Genomic DNA, 20356 nt, shown 5'->3' with positions numbered 1-20356 from the left:
AGTTCAATATCACTAATTGGTTAGGAATATGCAAATCAAATCAAAATCACAGTGAGATATCATCTCACTCAATTAAAAACAGATATTATCAAAAAGATAAAGGATAGCAATTGTTTGGAGCATATCATAGGAATGCAAATTAGTACAGCCATCATGTAGAACAGTATGGAAGTTCCAAAAAATTTTTTAAATATAACTATTATATGATCCAGCAATCCTACTCCTGGGTGTATATCCAAAGGAAGTGAAATCTTTATGCTGAAGAGACACCTGCATCCCCATGTTTATTGCAGCACTATTCACAGTAACCAAGAAGTAGAAACAACCTAAGTGTCCATGATGAATGGGTGAAGAAAACATGATAGTTACACACAGAGGAATATCAACCAGTTCTAGAAAATGAATGAAATCCTGTTGTTTGTGACAACATGGATGGAATTCGAGGTCATTATGTTAATAAAATAAGTCAGGCACAAAAGGGCAAGTACCATAAGATCGCACTTACACATGGAATCTACAAAAGTTGCTCCCAGAGAAGTCGAGGGTAGAATGATAATTACCAGAGGCTGAGGAAACACGAAGAAAATCATAGGGAAAGGTTGATGATCTGGTATTAACTTATAGTTAGATAGGAATAAGAAGTTCTGATATACTACATTAGGGTGAATATAAATAACATATTGTACATTTTTAAAAGTTAGAAGAAAGGATTTTGAGTGTTTCACCATGAAGAAATGATAAATAGTTAAGAAATAGAAGAAAGGATTTTGAGTGTTTCACCATGAAGAAATGATAAATAGTTAAGAAATAGGTTACCCTGATTTGAACCTTATACAATGAGTGAATGTGTCAAAATGTCACATTATGTACTCAGTTTATAGGTAAAATTTTATCAGTTAAAAATTTTTAAATGTCTATTGTATAATAGGCACTGCATTGGGCACATTGCACATAACATAAATTAATTTGTTCAGATTTTTTCTGTGTCTCCTGGCTAAGGTAGAATGGGTTTAGATAGAAAAAATAAATTCCCAACTCACACAGCTGAAGAATGAAGACTCATATCCTGGTCTGTTCAGAAGCAAGGCTTAATTTTTTTTTGGTACTGGGGATTGAACCCAGGGTGCTTTTCCATTGAACTATATTCTCAGTCCTTCTTATTTTTTACTTTGAGACAGGATGTTGCTAAATTATTTAGGGTCTCACTAAGTTGCTGAGGCTGGCCTCAGTCATGAGATCCTCCTGCTTCAGCCTCATGAGTTACTGGAATACAGACATGTACCCTGTATTCAGCAAGGCTTAAATTCTTACCATTAGGTTTATGGCACCTGGTGTCCACCTGGAAAAATTCTACTGAAACTTTCACATGGCTTCTTTCCTGATTTTTCAAGTTTATCCATGTATAGCTTATGTTCAATTAAATATTTTAGTTTATAGTGTCAGTCTTTTCTTTCCTATTTTAGTAGTCTAATTCACCAGCTTTAGCAATCACCTTTAGTCAAACAACTTTGAAATCTTTATCATCCTTTCTATGCAAGTTTCAAAAGAATATTTCCAACTGCTTGTCCTAATCCTCCTTCTAACCCAATACAACATATTCATAAAAACTTTATAAAAAAACTTAGAGACAGAAAGGATATTAGTTTACCTACGTAAGAGTAGAAAACTCATATGAAGTACTTTCTATCCTAAGTGCTGCCCTGCCTACTCAAACACAACGTATGACAACAGAGAATGCCGACACTGTTATCCTCTACTGCCTCTCCTGCTGGACAGGTAAGAGCACTTCAACCCTTGGAGATTAAGTGTGGCTCAAGGCCACCTGGACAAAGAGCAGAATCAGAAGTGGAATATTTTGCACTGCAAGTTTTGTATTTCTTTATACACAATTATCTCCCTTTATCTGCCCCCACCAAAACTCACATTTTCCCTTTATTTCCTAATTTTGTTAGTGACTTTATGGAGTAGGAGGAGTAGGTTCTTACAAAGCATCAAAACCACAATGAGATGTCACCCCACTCAATTTAAAACAGATATTATCAAAATGATAAAGGAGAACAAGTGCTTGAAAGATATTATAGGAATGCAAATTAGTATAGTCATTGTGGAAAACAGTATGGAAGTCACCCTGGGTAACTCTCAGTTGCCCTGACTGAATCCCCTGTCATTCTTTTTCTACTCTTTATCCAATCTATTGCCCAGCCCTGTATCTTTAATTTTAGTATCTCTCTCATCTAGTCCTAAAATTCATTTCTCTACCACTCCCACCTTATCTCGCACTTTCATCTAATTTTAGACTCTTTCCCACTTTCATTTCCTGATTCCTGGAACCAACCACTTCCTGCTCTTCAGACGATCCTTTTGGCATCCATCCTTGCCTCTAAATAGCATACATATACTGCCACTGCTTGAACTTTTAATTGTAGGTACTAACTATTAAATCTTACAATAGAAGATCAAAATTCAACTCTCTTTCTCCCTAACTCCCTCTATACATTTCAAAGTCTTTATCCTTCAAATATAAATATACTGTGATTTTGTTTGGATCAGTGTACATAGTGTTATGACTAAGTAAAGGCTTTTTCTTAGAGAGCCACATGGCACAATTTCTTTCCTTTTCTCTACTTAACAGTTTGTTTCCCTTAAAATTTTATTTGCTTAATTTTCTGTCATGAATTCAACTACAAATACCTCACCCCCACAATTGTGTTGGTATCTACTCAGTACATTTAAGACCTTTCAATTCAGTTCTCACTGAACCTGCTCCATGAAGACTGCTCTACTGACCAGGCAGAAAACCAGAGGTTTGCTCCTTGAAGATGGCAAAACAGGCTGGCTTTCAGTCCTGTTGTACTGAGATCTAGATTTAGCATCACCCTGGTGATTCCCTTTTTCTCACTCTTAGGTCACATCTCTGTTTTCTGTACCCCATGTCTTCTTTCTAACTGTGCTTTTATTTTGTTGGAGTTGTATCTGAGTGAAGGTGCATGAAAGGTAATTTTGTTGAGGCTTTTTTATTTTACCCTCACATTTTATTGATAGCATAGGCACAGAATTGTAGGTCAGAAACTAATGTCTTCTAACCTCCAGCATTACCATTGTCTGTGACATTTTTATTCTCAATCCTTTCTAAGAACCTGCTTCTTCTCTTCCTGTTTATTTTTCTAACTCTCTGAGAGCTTGTAGGATATTTTCTTGGTTTCCAATGTTCCTGAAATTTCACAGTGACATACCCCATTATATATCTATTTTTATCCATTTTGCTGAGAACTCAGGGAGCCTTTTCCAAATATATTTGAAAATTATTCCTCTGCACTTTCTGTTTTCTCATTTTGAATTTCCTAATATTTGAAATGTTGAATTACTTGGATTGTACCTCTTATCCTCTGAATCTGAGAGATTTTCCTAATTCCCAATCATTCTCAGAGAGTTTTTTTTTTCCATTTCTGCTATCATACTTTTAATTTTCAATAGTTTAGTTGTTGTTGTTCTCTGTTCCATTTCAAAGCACCTGTTTCTGCTTCCTGAATGCAATCTCTTCTTTTGTCACACAGAGGATACTAATGATTGGTTTCTTTAAGACTTTCTTTTCCCACCATAATCTGTTTCTCCAAGGTTTTACTTTGGTTTCTATCATTAATATCAGATGTTTCGTTCAAATTTGTGACGATCCTGGTATATTAGCTGATATTTAAAAATGACCCACCAAGAGGCTTTTGGAAGCCTAAAATGATCAGGTGGAACTATGGATAAGCAACTTGACCAAAAAGTAAACCCAAAGGTCCAGATTTGATTTTGGGGAAACAGCTATGGAGCAATTTCTTTAAAACTTTTCCTCTTGGCCACTTAGATTCCCCAGGGAAGAATCTCCAGTTTCTGGTTGCATAGCATAGGCCACATTGCCTACATAATAGTATATGAGAGGAGAGATAATGCTGAAGGTCTCAGATTTAAAGTAAATGTTCAGTAGATGTTCCTGTTTTCATGCAATAATCTTGCCCTCAAATATGCCTATTGTTCTCCAGTCCAAAGACCCCCTCTATTTTACCATCATCAGAGAGCAGATCTCTTGTTTTCTACCAGATTCCAAGAAGGAGGTCATCTTGACTTTGTAGGATACTGGAAAGAATAGAGAGCACTATTATTTTTCTAATAAACAAACTTTCAGTTGATCTTGTTTATCACTCTAAATTCACCTACACACCTGGTGCCACCAATTCCTGAGCCACTGAGAATTCTATCATGTAAGTTGGATGCACTTTTAATTCGTGCTATTTCTCAGATTTCTATGTTTTTGTTCATCCATCTACTTTTTAAGCTCTGAACTTTCTTGCTATTGACTAATTTCCATTTCCCTTGTCCTTTCAGGCTTATGCTCTAAAACTAAAACTCCTTTATTGTCATTTTAGTGTGATTTGGGGGAGGGAACAAAGGTTCAAAGAGATTCAACTTGCATCTTGTACTAGATGTTGGACTTAGTTTCCTTTTGTTTAGAAAATTACAACAGTCTTCAAACTCCCTGATCACATTGGTCCTTGCAGAAGTAGTCGGCATCCCTGTGGATGAAAGTTCCCTTTCATTGACTAGATCAGTTCTCAACGAATTTGTCATCCTTACCACTACTCACATGAACAATTTTTCCATCAGGATCACCTCTCAGTACAATGATTCACCTGCTTGCAATGGCTGAGGTTCTAATGCTTCATACACGGCCCAGTCTGCCATTTTGATGTATTACATATGATTCACAGCACCCCCAGCATTAGCCAAAGTTGACTTTTGTTGTTGTTGTTGTTGTTTCCTTAATCTGCTATGCATTTTGTTCTCTACAAATTTGCTTTTCCCTTTTCTTACACAAATTTCACTGAGTCTCCAAAGGATAGGCCAGATGTTCCTCCCCAAGAAAGCATCCCTCCTCCTCAGCTCTGTGTTACATCACACTTCACACACAGTGCTGGGTACATCTCATGTGGGGTTTCCTTAAGATATTATTTGTATTGTTATTTCATTTCTGTGCTACATTACAAGTTCCTTGAGATTAAGAATTATGTCTCATTCTTCTATATTAATCAATGCAATAAATACCTTGTGGTTTTATGTTAACCACAATTTAATTTAATTTAACCTATCCAAAACATACAAGAGTAAATAATAACTACTGAAACTTTAATATATTTTTCCTAATTTTTATATTTTAATTTTTTAAACAAAATGAAAAACCCCACTCACTTCATCTCTGCTGGTTTGGTTCATAGGAAATGTAGAATTCTAAGCATGGTATGAAATTTGGTTATAAAAATTGTATACTTTATTATCCAAAAGCATAATTTTCCTATGAAATATGTAGAACAAAATTTCTTCTTCTGTTTTTTTGGTACTAGGGATTGAACCCAGGAGTGCTTAACCACTGACCCATATCCAGTCCTGTTTTATATTTTATTTAGGGCAGGGTCTCATTGAGTTGCTTAGGACCTCACTAAGTTGCTGAGGCTGGCTTTGAACTTGTGATCCTCCTGCCTCAGACTCCCATGCTGCTCGGAGTACAGGCATGCACCACTGTATCCAGTTTGAACAAAATTTCTGTGCAGCTTACTGCTGAGAATTTGTACACGTTCATGAGACCAATTTCCCCAGATAAGAGAAAATTGCTTGCTCCAGGGGTTTATGAGTATTATTACAGTAAGTTCAGAAAGATGGACAAGTATCCTCAGATTTCTATTTTGTAAATCTACTTCAGCATTTAAAATATATTGTGTCAGCAAGAGGAGAGGGCAATAGATCATAGCATATGCTTCAGAAGAAATAGCTACTGTTATCAAAATAAATTTGGTTTTAGATTCCATGATTCCCCAATTCTTATTTTCATGATGATATTTCTATAACTTATTTCTGATTACCATTAGTCATTCCTTATTATTCCATTTAACATAGCCCTTATTTATCAGGCATTTATTTTGTGCTAAGCCTTTGTGTATTATTGTGCCCACTTTTACAGATATATCAATGCAGTCTTAAAAAGAAGCTAATTTAACTGTCTAGGTTAAAACAGCAGGTAGGTAGTTCTCTATTTGATTTTATTTGAAGTTATTTTTAGGTGCTAATTATCATTTAGTCTATATAACTTTGCTACAAAGTTTTTGGTTTTGCCTTTAATCCAGAAATGAGTGGGGAAAGAATTTCTTTATGAAAGATTTGTTACCTGTGATGAATAGTTAAAAAGAAAACTCCCTATATATTTAGTCACTAAAGCACATACTCTGTGGGGAACAGGTGACTTGGATCATGGTCTCCAACAGCCTCATAGCAGGAAACTGTGCCTGCACAGGGAACTTCCTATGAATAAGTGCAGGTCAAGATTGCCCAGTTTCTGTGGTGATGCCCTGCTTCAGGAGGTTCTGTACAAGACTCAGAGCTATCTATCAGTCTTGACCCTGAGTTCAGACACCAGCTGCCAGGGATAGAGCTATGAGCACAACTAGATAATTATAATTGGTTGCCATTACTTTGACCTTCAACCTGCCTTCTTGAAGAAACGTTCTCACAGAAAACCCTTCTGATGATAAAACCTATATAATAAACATGCTGAGCTAGCTTTGGGTCATTGTTCCTCCATCAGAGGACGGCGTCCCACCTGATTCCAGCTTTCTCTATGTGTATTTTTTTGTCTTTTCTAATCTCCGCATCGCCCCTCACTGGTTTCTGAATTAATGACTGTGCAGGTTGCAGCAACACCCTTTGTATGATATCTGTGTGTTCGGTTCTATTTATGTGTATCCAAAACTGGTGGAACCTGTTCTGCAGTATTGTCTGTCTTCCTTTCTTGCACTTGCTGTCAAAAACCATTTTGCTTCATGTTGTGTGTACATCCAGCAGATCAGCCCAATTATCCACTCGGCCAAAGCAAAATAATAATCTTGCTTTATAAAACAATAATCTTTACAATATAATAATAATAGCTCAGGATAGTTCAAATATCAGGTCCCTCACAGCTGTTTTCCATTCCAGGCTAGAATTAAGTTTTTTTTCCTTCAGTTTGTAGGCTCTCATTTACTAAACTTTATCCCTACTTTGCATGTAACTATAACTTGACTTTGCAAATTTCACTGGGAAATGGCACAAGAATAAAAATAGAAATGTCTGAGCTGCCTAAATGTGAGCCTGGATCTCATGGGATATTTTATCAGATGCCAAAAGACTCCAGTGGGTAGGGCTTGCCAAGCTCTGCATCCTCTGCATGGCTCCCAACTGTGCACCTTGCCCTAGTTGGCCACTTTGTACTGGGAAGGAGTCAGTCAGGAAGCAGCATCTGACTTATACGTGGCAGACAAGGAGCAAAGAATGAAGATCTCTAAGTTTAATTATATTTTCAAATAAGTCCTCTGGAGTATGAAGTTTGTGGAGGTCTTAGAAAAGAGTATAAAGGAAAATGGACTGAAGCTACCTGCAAGACTGTTTTAGAGAAATAGTTGAATCAGTGTTGTGTTTTCACAAAGTCATTTATAGGAGAGCATAAAATGAATCCTCTCTGTTTCTGTGAGTCCTTATTAAGATGGCAGAGGTTGCAGCTCAGGGTTGCAGCTGCTACCCTGGTTATCTTTTTAGAGTTGAATTCCAAGGCTGCCTCTTTGACACCAATCCTGTGTATTTTCGTAGTTAGCACTGCCTCTACATCCAGTTTTCACAAATGCATCAATATCTACTTTCTTACCCCCACCACAAGTACTACTCTGCTCTAAATTCTCTGGGATGAGCACTCTAGATGGTGAACAGGCAATGCCCTTTCAAATTTCCACTGTTCTACTCCTAAGACTAATTTTCACCTCACTTCTGCATCTGTTGAAATATCTGAAGACTTTTGTCAATCACCATTTCCAAAATCCTTCTGTAAATCCCCAGCTGCTTCCTCTTCTCCTATTCTCCTATGGTTCTCAGCTCGGATATTTTTACTCGGCCTATGTAAAATTGTCTGTCTCTCCCACCAGAGTGTAGATGGGGGTTATTTGTGTTCTTCTTTTCTAGTAATGTTACTTCCTGATACCATACCATGTTCATGATAAGAACATAATTTTCTTTTGAATGAATGTCTGCTGAGAACAAATTTTCAAAATTTTTTAGTTTAAAATTCATAAACTATTAAAATGTTTTATACATTTTAAATGTAAAGTTATATGTATATCATTATAATGAGAATTTAAATATACAGATAACAAAGCAAGTTAAAGTAACTCAGGATTCCCAGTTCCCAGAGATAATACCTATTTAACATACTGGGTGTGTCCTATATATACCTATATTTAATATATCAATATTTCAAATGTGTCACTCACAGATAGGAACAGTTCTGTTAACCAGGATTAAATCTGGTATCCATGGGATGTTGTTTCTTACCTATCGTCCCTTAGCAATGTAGGTCTTTGAACAACTCAAGCAGCAGTCCATGAGTATACATGTGGGACTCTTGAAGAACCTATTCCTTATAATTACTTCTTTGTCATTTCATTTGTTAAATAAATGACTGAACCTCTGGTATGAGCTGAACTGTCTCCGTACACATATACATACAATTCATGTGTTGAAGTCCTAATCTTTGGTGGCTTAGGATGTGATTATATGTGGAGATAAGGTGTTTAAAATGCTAATTAACGTTAAGTGAGGTCATTGAGTTAGACCCATATCCAATATGTCTATTATCTCTGAAAAAGGAGGAGATTTAGGACACAAATGCACACACACACACACACACACACACACACACAACTCTGCCAGAACACTTTCTTCAGACTTGAACTTGTGACTCTTCCCTGAGTCTCCTGCCTGCTGGCCTACCCTGCAGATTGTGGATTTGCCAACCTCACTCACAATCATGTGACCCAATTCCTTGAAAGAAAGAATGTGTGTGTGTGTGTGTGTGTGTGTATACAGTTGGCCCTCCATATCCATAGGTTCTGCATTTGTGGATTCAACCAAATATAGGTCAAAATATTCAGAAAAAAATTAAGTTGGTATTGAATATGCACTGATATTTTTTCGTTGTCATTGTTCTCTAAATGATACTGTATAACAACTACTTATGGAGTATTTATACTATATTAGGTATTGTAAGTAATCTTGAGATGTTTAGATTTTATGTAAGTACTACACCATTTTGTATAAAAGACTTGAGCATCTACAGATTTTTGGCATCCTTGGCAGGTCCTGGAATCAATACCCCATAGTCACCAATATCCACATACACATATATACTATCCCATTGGTTCTGTTCCCCTGAATAATCATGACTGATACAACTTCTCTAATTCTTTGTCTCCTTACCAACAAATTACGAGTAACATGGTGCCTGCCTCATGATATGCAGAAGCGCTTACAAGGTTCTTAGCACAGTGCCTGAAGTTCAAAAGATATTGATTATCATTATGAATACTACTGTGATAGGCAATTACATTCCTTTGTATTTTTCCAAAATTTATGCTAATTTTCCTCAATAGATTATTGGTTCACAGAAAATTTTTTTCCTTAGGGAGGGTACCATGTTAAATATTACTGTATGACAAAGCCAGATCACTGTTTAAGTCAGGCCTAATGTTTGATTATTGAAAAATATACAATAAAGCAAATATTTTAAAACTTCAAGAATTTCAAAAAACAATCAAAGGAATACTTAGTTGTCCTTTTATTCTCTACACAAAATGATATTACATAGCATGCAAATATTACTACATTGATTTAAGCTGATTATGTACTTTCTTTCTTTTTTGTATTTCCAACATAACTGGACCTCAAAATTGAGGTTGTTTTTATAACCTAGAGGATTTTTTTTCCCATCACTTAAAAATTCTCCTAGGAAACATGATTGACAGCAAAGACATCATGTCACTTGAAGCATCACTCAACCACAAGTCTGAAAATATTTTGAACAGTGGTCCCTTAGCAAACTTTGAAAACCTTTCAAAGTTTTAATGCTTATTATTACAACAAAGCAAAATTTTACTTCTGATAAAGATGCACTGCCATCTTTATAGAAGCTACTTGAGAATAATAACAAGTCAATTTTTTCCCAAGAAATAAAGAACATAAATATAATGTGGATACTAAGAAAGCTTCAAATAAAAAGTAGCCAGTAAAATTTAACCAAGGTTTCTTGCAACAGTAAACTTTGAACATACTGCTTCCAGTATTAGGTATTATTGATTTTAGAGAAAAGCTAACTTAATACTTGGTGTAGTTTCTGCCTAGAATGCTAGAATGCTCTTCTAATTTTTTGAAATAAATAATTTTGTAAATAAAATTTTTATTAAATTTCAAAAATGCATTCTTCAATTTTTAGCTCAAATATCACCTCTGACAGGCTTTTATTGCTCACATAATTGAGAACATATTTACTGAAATTCTGTTGCTTTATACGTGTGTGTGTGTGTGTGTGTGTGTGTGTAAAATCTGCTTATAATCTTTCTATTCCTTTCTCCCTCACACATCTGCAAACTTACATACAAAAGAAATGTAAATTTCAATTTTTCCAAAAGTTTACTTTATTCTCTTTAGGTTAAGTAAGTTCTTCTCAGTCAATTTCCCTGGAGTTGAATGTGTGTTTAGATGGGGTTTGGGATGAGAGAGAGGCATTGGATGGTATCAGACAGTGATTGACCTCATCATCTCTCCATGCTAGGTCTGGTGGAGTGAGCTTGTTCCTGTCTGATCTTTAATTATCTATCCATTTCATTACTGCAAACCCCCTTCCAATTGCAACATTGGCAAGTTGTCTAAGATGGGTATCTTCAAAATTAAATTTTTTCTCATGAATATGTTTATTTAATAACAGAGTACTTTTCTAGATTGAAAAGAAAGAAACGCATTCAGTGTATCATAAGTTTTTCCATTGAAAAGATGGGGGTTAGGAACTCATGTAGCCCATGTGGACGCATGTTAGTCCATTGATTGCAATTAAAGCACTGTAAACTCTATAGTTTTCGCTGAAGAAAAATATTTTGAAAAAAAATATGAAGTACTATGAGAACACAGTATGAAACTGTGAACTGTGACTTTAAAGATCTAGTGTTCCTAAATGAAATTTTGTAAGATCTGGATCTCTTTCACAATCAATGACCTATTTAAATAGATTCTATTTGCCTGCCTGGTTCAGTGTTATTTCTATCAGCAAGTTGATGTAGTTAATTTGTTTTAATTAGGGAGAGTAATGGGCTGTCATTTATTTTGCTTTTCAAATTATTCTCAGCTCATTCTGTATTGAGAGCACTTTTAGGGCTACTTGATGCTGGCTCTGCCCAGCACCAGGAGAAGTTCTTTGTGTTTAGAATGCATCTGAGTGGCATATTTAGGCAACTCTAGTAAAGGGCACATGAAAACTCAGGATATTGAAAGAGTTCATATTTTTGTCATGTTATTCTAACCTGTAGATATTGCTTATAAAATTTGATGACTAATATTTTTTTAAGTTGTGAAATTGGTTGTAACATATGGTCTTTCAATTTTGGAAGTTGTTTCTTTGTGTGTCCAATTCTCTTTAAGTAATTTCACAACCTAGCTAATACATCTAAAATAGTGCAATTTGGTCTTTTAATTAAGTTACTGTTATGGTTTGTATATGAGGTGTCCCCAAAAAGTTCACCTGCGAGACAATGCAAGAAGGTTCAGAGGAGAAATGATTGGGTTGTAAAAGTCTTAACCCAATCCGTGATTTAATCCCCCTGAAAGGATTAACTGAGGTAACTGAAGTGGTAGGGTGTGGCTGGAGGAGGTGGGAATTGGGTGTGGCTTTAAGGTACATATTTTGAATCTGGAGAGTGGAGACTTGCTCTCTCTCTGCTTCCTGATGATGTGAGCTGCTTCCCTCTGCCACACTCTTCTGCCATGATGTTCAGCCTCACATCAAGCTCTGAGGAATGGAGCCCGCCTTCTATGGAGTAGGATCTCTGAAACCGTGAGCACTCAGATAAACTTTTCCTCCTTTAAAATTGTTCTAATTACATCCTTTCAGTCATAGCAGCGAAAAAGCTGACTAAAACAGTTGCATAGTTATTTCTTAACCCACCTTGAAAACAAAACACAAATGGTTCACAGTGAATCAAAACATTATCTTTCATTATCTTTCATAATCAGTGTTTTAAGTCCTCTACAAGACAAAGAGCAAAACTAGCCTCTTAAAGCAACTCTCTTGTTCACAAGAAAATTTATTCTTATAATAACAAGGGAATATGTTGTTATTTTGGTACTCAGTGTGATGAGGTGGGAAGAATAAGGAATTTGAATTCAAATGACCTGGGGTTAACTCTTATCAAACTTCTGGGGACCACACAATGGATACGGTGATAAAGTAATTATTATTTTGAAAGTGCCTACAAGAGCACCCACAGTATCAAAAGTCTCTTTCTGAACCATAGCACAACTTCTAGCACTGTGGTGGTAGGGCATTGGGAGTTGAGATGCAGTTTCCAGGATCTGATCACCCTGAATCTGATCCTGCCCTGTCACTTAGTGGCTATCAGAATAGGATCAGATCAATCCTCTCTACCTTAGTAATTTAATCAACCAAAAAATGAAAATAGTAGTACCTCCTATAATATAATGCCGCTCCCCTGCCCTTTATGCTGCATTCATTTTCCTGCCTCCCAACTTCTTGTCACTCCCCCTCCCTTTCCTTTGCAGCCATTTCCTCGCCTCCCAACTACTTGTCAGTCTGTGAACATCCTAGCTAGCTATTGGTTTATCAGTCAGCTTGCAAGTATCCTTCTCCGTTATTGGTCCCCTGTTAGCCCGGTGGAATTCAACTGCTTAAGGATAGCTTCCCTGCCATCTTTTCTCTTGCTTTCTCTCTCCTACTCACTTTCTTTCTCTCTCCTCCTCGCTTTTCACACTCTCTTTTGCATGCGCCCTTTCTCTTTTCCTCTCATTTTCTCACCTGCAGAGAAACACTCTGCTTAATAAACCCTCTTATGTCAATTCCCATGTCCTGCGTGGTTTTCTGGGTTCTTACACCTCCCTCACAGTGTTTTTGTGAGGATTTAATGAATTAATTCATGTGAAAGTCTGAAGACTGTGTGGGATGCAGTAAGAATCCACTGAACACTTGGTATGATTATGATAGTGCTAATAACCAAATGGTACTACTGATACTGATAGTTCATTTCAGTTCTGCTGTATAGTTCTGATTGCTGCTCTCCAAAAGCCTCCTACTTCTGGTGGTTCCTCTTTAGGGAGTGTGATTGATAGCCATGGGTTAATATTTATAAAAATTTATTTTCATAATTATAAAAGAATAATAGATAATTGTTACATTAAATTAGAAAATACTCAAAGTATAAAGAGAAAAACAAAAATTAACCAACTTGGGTTTATGACTTATGTATTTCTTCTAATTATGTCTTACTTGGCATATAGATAGGTGTTCAATTAAATTTGCATCATTTTATATACACAGATTTATATTGATTTTTCATTTAAACATTAATCATGAGCATTTCTCCAAATTGTTGTTTTATTCAAGATTAATGTTAATAACTACATAATATCCCATCATCAAACAAACTCACCAGTATTGCACAGTTGAATATTGAGACTAATATCCCATTTCAGTTCATATAAATTACACTATAAGAAGTACCTTTGTGCTTAAATATTTGTCCATATTATCAACTTAGTTTCACTGTATTTTCAGCACCAGAAGTTTTTGCTTTAAAACACATTAAGAATCTTTATTGAAACACTTTCTAGAATTTTTACATATATACTTTACTACTCTAGTAGAAAAACTGTGTCTCCTTTTACTTTTAATTTTCAATTATTTGATCAATTGGACTTGTGCAGTTTTTCAACTATTATATTTTGGATTCCCTCTTTTAATTGTCTGTCTTTTGCCTAATTTTCTATGGGTTTTTTTAAAATTTTCTATTGTCCTTTGAATAAATGACACCTTTGTTGCTGTTTTCCTTATCAAATTGTAAGCACTTCCAACTCTTGCTGGTTCCCCTCTGAGGACAGAGCTCCACAGAGCTCCACTGCCTAACACTGCTATCCTGGAACCCTTTCCCCACAATTCTCTGCCACTAGAAATGAGGAATGACTGGTGGGAAGTTTGGAATAAGAAACTGGACAAGTGGAGCTTCACTCTGTCCCCAGGGTCACGTTCCTCCTTTATAGAAACCATGGGAAGCTTTTTTCTCATCTGTTCTTCTTTGTGTGTGTTCTAAGAGTAACTCCACTTGGGAGGCCTGGGACTTTCCAGAACTGCCTGGAACCCAATGGACAGGTCTACCCAATTCTAGTGTTCAAGTTTAGAAAGTTCATCACTGCCAATCACAGAGGCCACCTGAAACCCTTCCTCATTACAGAAGTACTACTTTGCCCTCTATCTACCCCTTCTTTATCTCTTCCTGTTGGTTCAAATCTTGGGTAGGGAAAGTTATTCATTGGGCCTTCCCAAACCCCAAAATCTGTTTGAAAGTTGAGCAAAAGATACAAAGCTGAATTTGGTAATAATGAAAGTTAATAATAAAAGATCTGGGACACTGAAATGGGGGTGGGAGGATTAAAGCTACATTGATTGGTTTTTCCTTGACAGGTCACTGAAGCTTCTGATAACTACATGTACACGCAAGTAGTAGTCTTGAACATTTTCACAGGGTTGAAGGAAATTCAAGCAGGCTTCCACAAAAGCACAGCATGCCTTGGTCTCAGAATACCTCAGCTTCTGGGGCTGCCAGGTAGCAGCAGAGAAGCAGCTCCTACAGTGCATACCAGTGGGGCCTGGCTATGGAGCTACACTGGCACCAGACTCAGCAAACAAGTGCAGTTTGTGGAGTGAGGGGCACCCCAGCAGATACAGCTGGGCTGTGCATAGGAAGATTTGATTACACAGCAAAGTCTTTCTATGTCGGCTTTTTAGGTATTTGGGGGTCATATAAATTTTTGGTGCTTTCCCTTGGGAATTTTTTTGTTGTTGTTGCTTGCTGTCATAGCTTTATTTTGTTTTGTCAAATAAGTCAAATATTAAATTGCAACTCTGTTCTATGGGAACTGCAAAAAAGAGGGTGTGGATTTTAATCATTAAATTGTTTACATGAAGCCTAGGTACAGCTGACTAGATTTATCCACATTTTGTTTTATGTCTGGATTTCAGTCATGAAAAACAGGAAATTGTTGAGTTTGCTAAGTTTGGGAGTTTGGGTATAATAGGGTATTGTCCATGAGCTTTTTTTTTTTTTTTCCCCAGTGCTGGGGCTTGAACCCAGGTGTGCTCTACCCTAGAGTTATATCCCCAGTCCTTTCTTATTTATTTATTTGTTTATTTATGTACTAGGGACCCAGGAGCACTTAATCACTGAGTCACATCCCCAGCCCTTTTTATATTTTATTTTCAGATGGGAGTCTTTTATTTTGAGTTGCTTAGGGCCTTGCTAAGTTGCTGAGACTGGCTTTGAACTGACAATCCTCCTGCCTCAACCTCTAGAGCTGCTGGGGTTACAGGTGTGTGTCACCACATCTGGCCCTTTTTAATTTTTATTTTGAGACAGTTTCTAGTTAAATTGCTGAGGCTGATCTCAAAATTTTTGATCCTCCTGTCTCAGCCTTCAGAATGGCTGGGATTACAGGCTTGTGCCACTATGCCAGACTGTCCCTGAACTCTTAAAATTCTACCCCTAATATTGTCTCTAGGTTGCTGTGGATTTGTTATTTAGGCAACTTCTGAAATGACTTAAAATTTTGCAAGACCCAAATTGTGGGTACACTCACAAAAGAGTGGTATATTTTATTCTGTAAGTTAATAGAAAGGAACAGACTTTATCATAGAGAGACATGCCACTTTCTTGGGGTCAATGCAATACTGCAGGGCCAAGGGGGAAAGGTGGTTTGTGGAACCCACGTTTGGAACATTCTGTTTCTAATAACCAAGTTGGCTCAAGAATCAAAGAGAAATTGAAAGTAGTGTGTTTAAGAAAAAAAAAATGGTTCAGTCCTATTCTCAGAACAGGAGCAGTGGAAGCTTGGAAATAAATCAAGAAAGACAGACTGATTAAACTGGAGTAACAAAGAAATTTCCTCAGGAGAAAGGCTGAGATCTGAGGAAATGGATTATGTGGCTATTAAAGGAAACATGAGCTCTTGAAGGACAGAATGATCAATAATAAAAAGAATATCACAGTAAGCAATATTACATTGTATTAAAGTAATAAACTGTGTACCTGGTGTTGTGAGGATAAAGTGAGTTCATATGTGGAAAGTCCTTAGAGCAAGGCTTGCACATGGGGAGGGCTCTGTGTCACCTGTTGTCATTATTGTCATTACTGTTAAGCGTAGAGGAATAAAGATAATGAACTCATAATCAGAATAAACTGTTACTCACCTCGGAAACATCCTCAAAGAGCAGAGGCAGAAAACAGAAGGAGGATAGGTTAACAAAAATGTCCCACTTCAACTGAAAGCAGGAGAGAGTAAAACTTGGAGTCAAGGCCTAGACATGCAAAAGCTCAGGAGAGCAGCGACAGAGGGGTGGTCCCGCCAGCATCTGGAGGCAAGGTTCTCCAGCCAAAACAACTAGGGGTTTGAGGATCTTCCCTGGGAGTCAGTTTTCATAAGTAGAAACATTTCCACAGGAAGAGGTAGGCGCCACAGTTCCTGTGGCAAAGGACAAAATGACCACTTGTATGAGAGAGCACTACCCCCCAGGTCTGCCCCTTACCCTCACAGTAGCACTGGAAGCCAGAAACACCAAGCTCTCTGCTTGGTTTTCTTTGGTTAATGCTATTTTTCTTTTTACCTTACCAGACTTTCACATTCACTTTCTTTACTTAATTATTGCTTCTGCCTGTCTCACTCTCAACTCCATTGGTGCATAAACTGGGTCTGTTCAAATTTCTAACATTTAGAAGGTACCAACCTGGCATAAGTTGATTTGATATTTAAGATGACAAAGAGATTTTTTTCTTCTGATTATTCCAAAGCACATAATTAGAAACATAATTATTCCTTCACATTTTAAATTCATAATATTTTCTTTTTCCTATATATTTTGAAAATATATATATATATATATATATATATATATATATATACACAATGGAATATTACTTAGCCATAAAGAAGAATAAAATTATGACATTTGCAGGTAAATGGATGAAACTGGAGAATATCATGCTAAGTGAAATAAGCCAATCTCAAAAAAACCAAAGGCCAAATGTTTTCCCTGATAAGTGGATGATGATACATAATAGGGGTCAGGAGTGAGAGAAGAATGGAGGAATTTTAGATTATGTAGAACGAAATGAGAGGGGAGAGGGGGTGGGGATATGAAAGATGAGTGGAATGAGACAGACATCATTACCCTATATACATGTATGATTACATGAATGGTGTGAATCTACATCGTGTACAACAATAGAAATGAAAAGTTGTACCCCATTTGTGTACATTGAATCAAAATTCAGTGTGTCAAAATAAAAATAAAATATTTAAGTTTCACATTCTAATAAGAGGGTGAGTTATGGAATAAGGTGCCTATAGGGACACTGAGTTTCCTAGGACCAACTTAATACCTGAAGAATTATATTTGCTCTTGGTCATGACCACATCTTCCTGCTTCAATGTCTCTCTCTCTCTCTCTCTCTCTCTCTCTCTCTCTCTCTCTCTCTCCCTCTTCTGACATTGTACATGAAAAACTAGTGGAAAACTGAAGGCAATACTATCCCTCCTTCTTCACAGAGAGCTTGCCTTTTCTCTACCTGCAAATAAGGTGAAGAGCTACCACTGGTTCTAACTAGGAGCTGAGCAGACCAGGGATGGATACAGCTTTAGACAAGACTCAGTTCACCTTCATGTGAAATGTTTAAGAATGAGATTGTGTGTATTATAGACCTACCCCTCCTGTCTACTGAAATTCTGTAGGAAAGTTGCTCTTGCTTCTCTGTCCAGACCCATTCCTCCCTGGGGCCCCAGCACTCAGCAGAACCATGCCTTTTTCGTTTCTACAGATTCCAATCTGGATTGCTTTATTGATGAATTTGGCTGAGAGAATGTGAGAATAAATTTTGGAAATTAGTCCTGGCCATAAATTTTAAGTCACCAAATGTTTCCACACACATCATCTCCCTTTGAGCATGTTTAAAGTTTCAAGATATCACAAACCTAGTGATTTAAACAACAGGAATTTCTGCCTCACAACTCTGGCAGCTAGAAGCACTAACTTGAGATGTAGCAGGATCAGTTCCTTCTGAGGGCTGTGAAGGAAGGGTGTGACCAGGCCTCTCTCCTTAGCTGTGGACGGCCATCTTCTCTGTCTCTTTACCTTGGTCTTCTTTCTATGAGTATTTGTCTACATATACAAATTTCCCCTTTTTATAAAGACACCACTCATATGCAATTAGGGACCACCCTAAGGACCTCACACTTCCTCATTACATCTGCAATGATTTGATTCCCAAGTAAGGGCACATTCTGAGGTACCAGGAATTAGGACTTCACCATATGAATTGGGGGACAATGTCCATAATTAAACCCATACCAGTGTCTTAAATACAATTACTTTCACCTCTGGAATCCAAGAATGAAGAAGACAAGTAGTAGTATGGAGATTCCTTTGAAAACTTGGAATGGAACCACCATTTGACTCAGTTATCCCACTCCTCGGTTTATACCCAAAAGACTTAAAAACAGCGTACTACTGTGGCATAGCAACATCCATGTTTATAGAAGCTCAACTCACAATAACCAAGCTATGGAAACAATCTAGGCATTCTTCAACAGATGAATGGATAAAGAAAATGTGGTATATATACACAGTGGAATATTACTCAGCCTTAAAAAAGAATGAGATTATGGCATGAGATGGTAAATGGATGGAACTAGAGAATATCATGCCAAGTGAAATAAACCAATCCCAAAAATCCAAAAACCAAAGGTTCTCTCTGATTTGTGAATGCTAACCCAAAACAAAGGACGTTGAGGGTAATAATAGAAATAGATTGGACAAGATAAAGGTTAACAAAGGGAAGGTGGGGAGCGGAATATGAAAGACAATAGACTTAATTGGTCATGACTTTCCTAACCTTGTATTCGTACACAACCAAAGTAACTCCACATTGTGGGGAGCCATCCTTATCTAGCAGAATCAAACAAGGTCTAGCCATGGGACACAGAGGCCTGACTTCTGTGTGGAAGTGGGTCCCTATCTAGTTTCCCTGAGAAAATGGCTCCCCTAACTCTATGTCATCCTGTTCATCAAAGAAGAAGCCCCTCCTATTCCAGACCCCTTTACTTGTGTAATTATAAATAAAAGAGTTGGACTACTCCACGTTGTTAGAGACAGATCTGGTATGGCCCAACCCGTCACGCTCCCTCTCATTTAAAAAGAGTACTGGCTCGTGTGTGTTTATTGATTAGATAAGTTTATGGGTAATTGATTGATGTATAGTCAACATCATCCTCCAGCAGTTAACCCTTTTCTCATCCACGTGGGACATGGCTGAGAAACCCCCACACCACATCATGTACAATCACAAAAGTGGGAACCTAACAGAAAAAGTTATACTTTATGGATGCATATTCTGCCCAAATACATTCTACTGTACACGACTGTACTTATACACATAAGTAACAGAATGAATCAAACACTATTACCCTATGTAAATGTAAAAATTTTTTTAAATTTTGAAAAAAAAAAATGTGTGAAGCAATAATAAGTGAAAAGCACACAAACTGAGCACCCTGAAGGTTGAGGCAGATGTATGCCATCCTTCAGTCTGTCCTTCTCTCTCCAGGGGAAGCCGTCCCTATGGATGAAAACTCCAGGGAACACTCAGCTCTGCAGCTAAACTGAGCACTAGAGAGGATATCACACACAGATTCCCCCAAATTAGAAGCAGTCTTTCCCTTCCTGCCACAGGATTTATAACATTATATCAATGCCAACACTGTATCAACACAATGCCTCATTCAGAGGAAAACTTTCTCTGATCTTGGTCAGGATACTTGTCGCCAGTTAAACTCAGGAGAAACAATGGTAGATGTTTGGTAAAGATCAGAAGTGGAGTGAATCACAGGGAAAGAAATTAAATTGACACTCTCAGAAACCCAAGAAATGAGGGTGCAGGAGCTGAGGGGGAATATTAATATTTAAACATTCAGTTTTCAGAATGCTGAAAAACCTTCTTTGACTAACCAAGTATGAAGAGACACGATGTGACTTTAGGATACATCATAAAATGCCATGCCGTTTCTGCCTGGTTTACTGGAGATCTCTTTTAGGAGCCATAACATGCCAGATAAGAAGTCAACTACCCTGAGGCCACCTGGTAGGATACATGCAGGGCTCAATAAGCAGAACCAGCCTTTAAGTCTTGGCTGCTGAAAA

At 37.2% G+C, this 20356-nt stretch overlaps 1 pseudogene; it reads left to right on the top strand.

Moving 5' to 3' along the window:
- The first annotated feature begins 1734 nt into the window (after positions 1–1734).
- LOC124989234 (structural maintenance of chromosomes protein 4-like) overlaps positions 1735–20356 on the top strand; it is a 35146-nt pseudogene continuing 16524 nt past the window's right edge.

Source organism: Sciurus carolinensis, chromosome 7 (assembly GCF_902686445.1).
Source record: "Sciurus carolinensis chromosome 7, mSciCar1.2, whole genome shotgun sequence".
NCBI lineage: Eukaryota > Metazoa > Chordata > Mammalia > Rodentia > Sciuridae > Sciurus > Sciurus carolinensis.
Note: the sequence above shows the minus strand (reverse complement) of the source record. Positions and strands in the feature narration are given on the sequence as shown.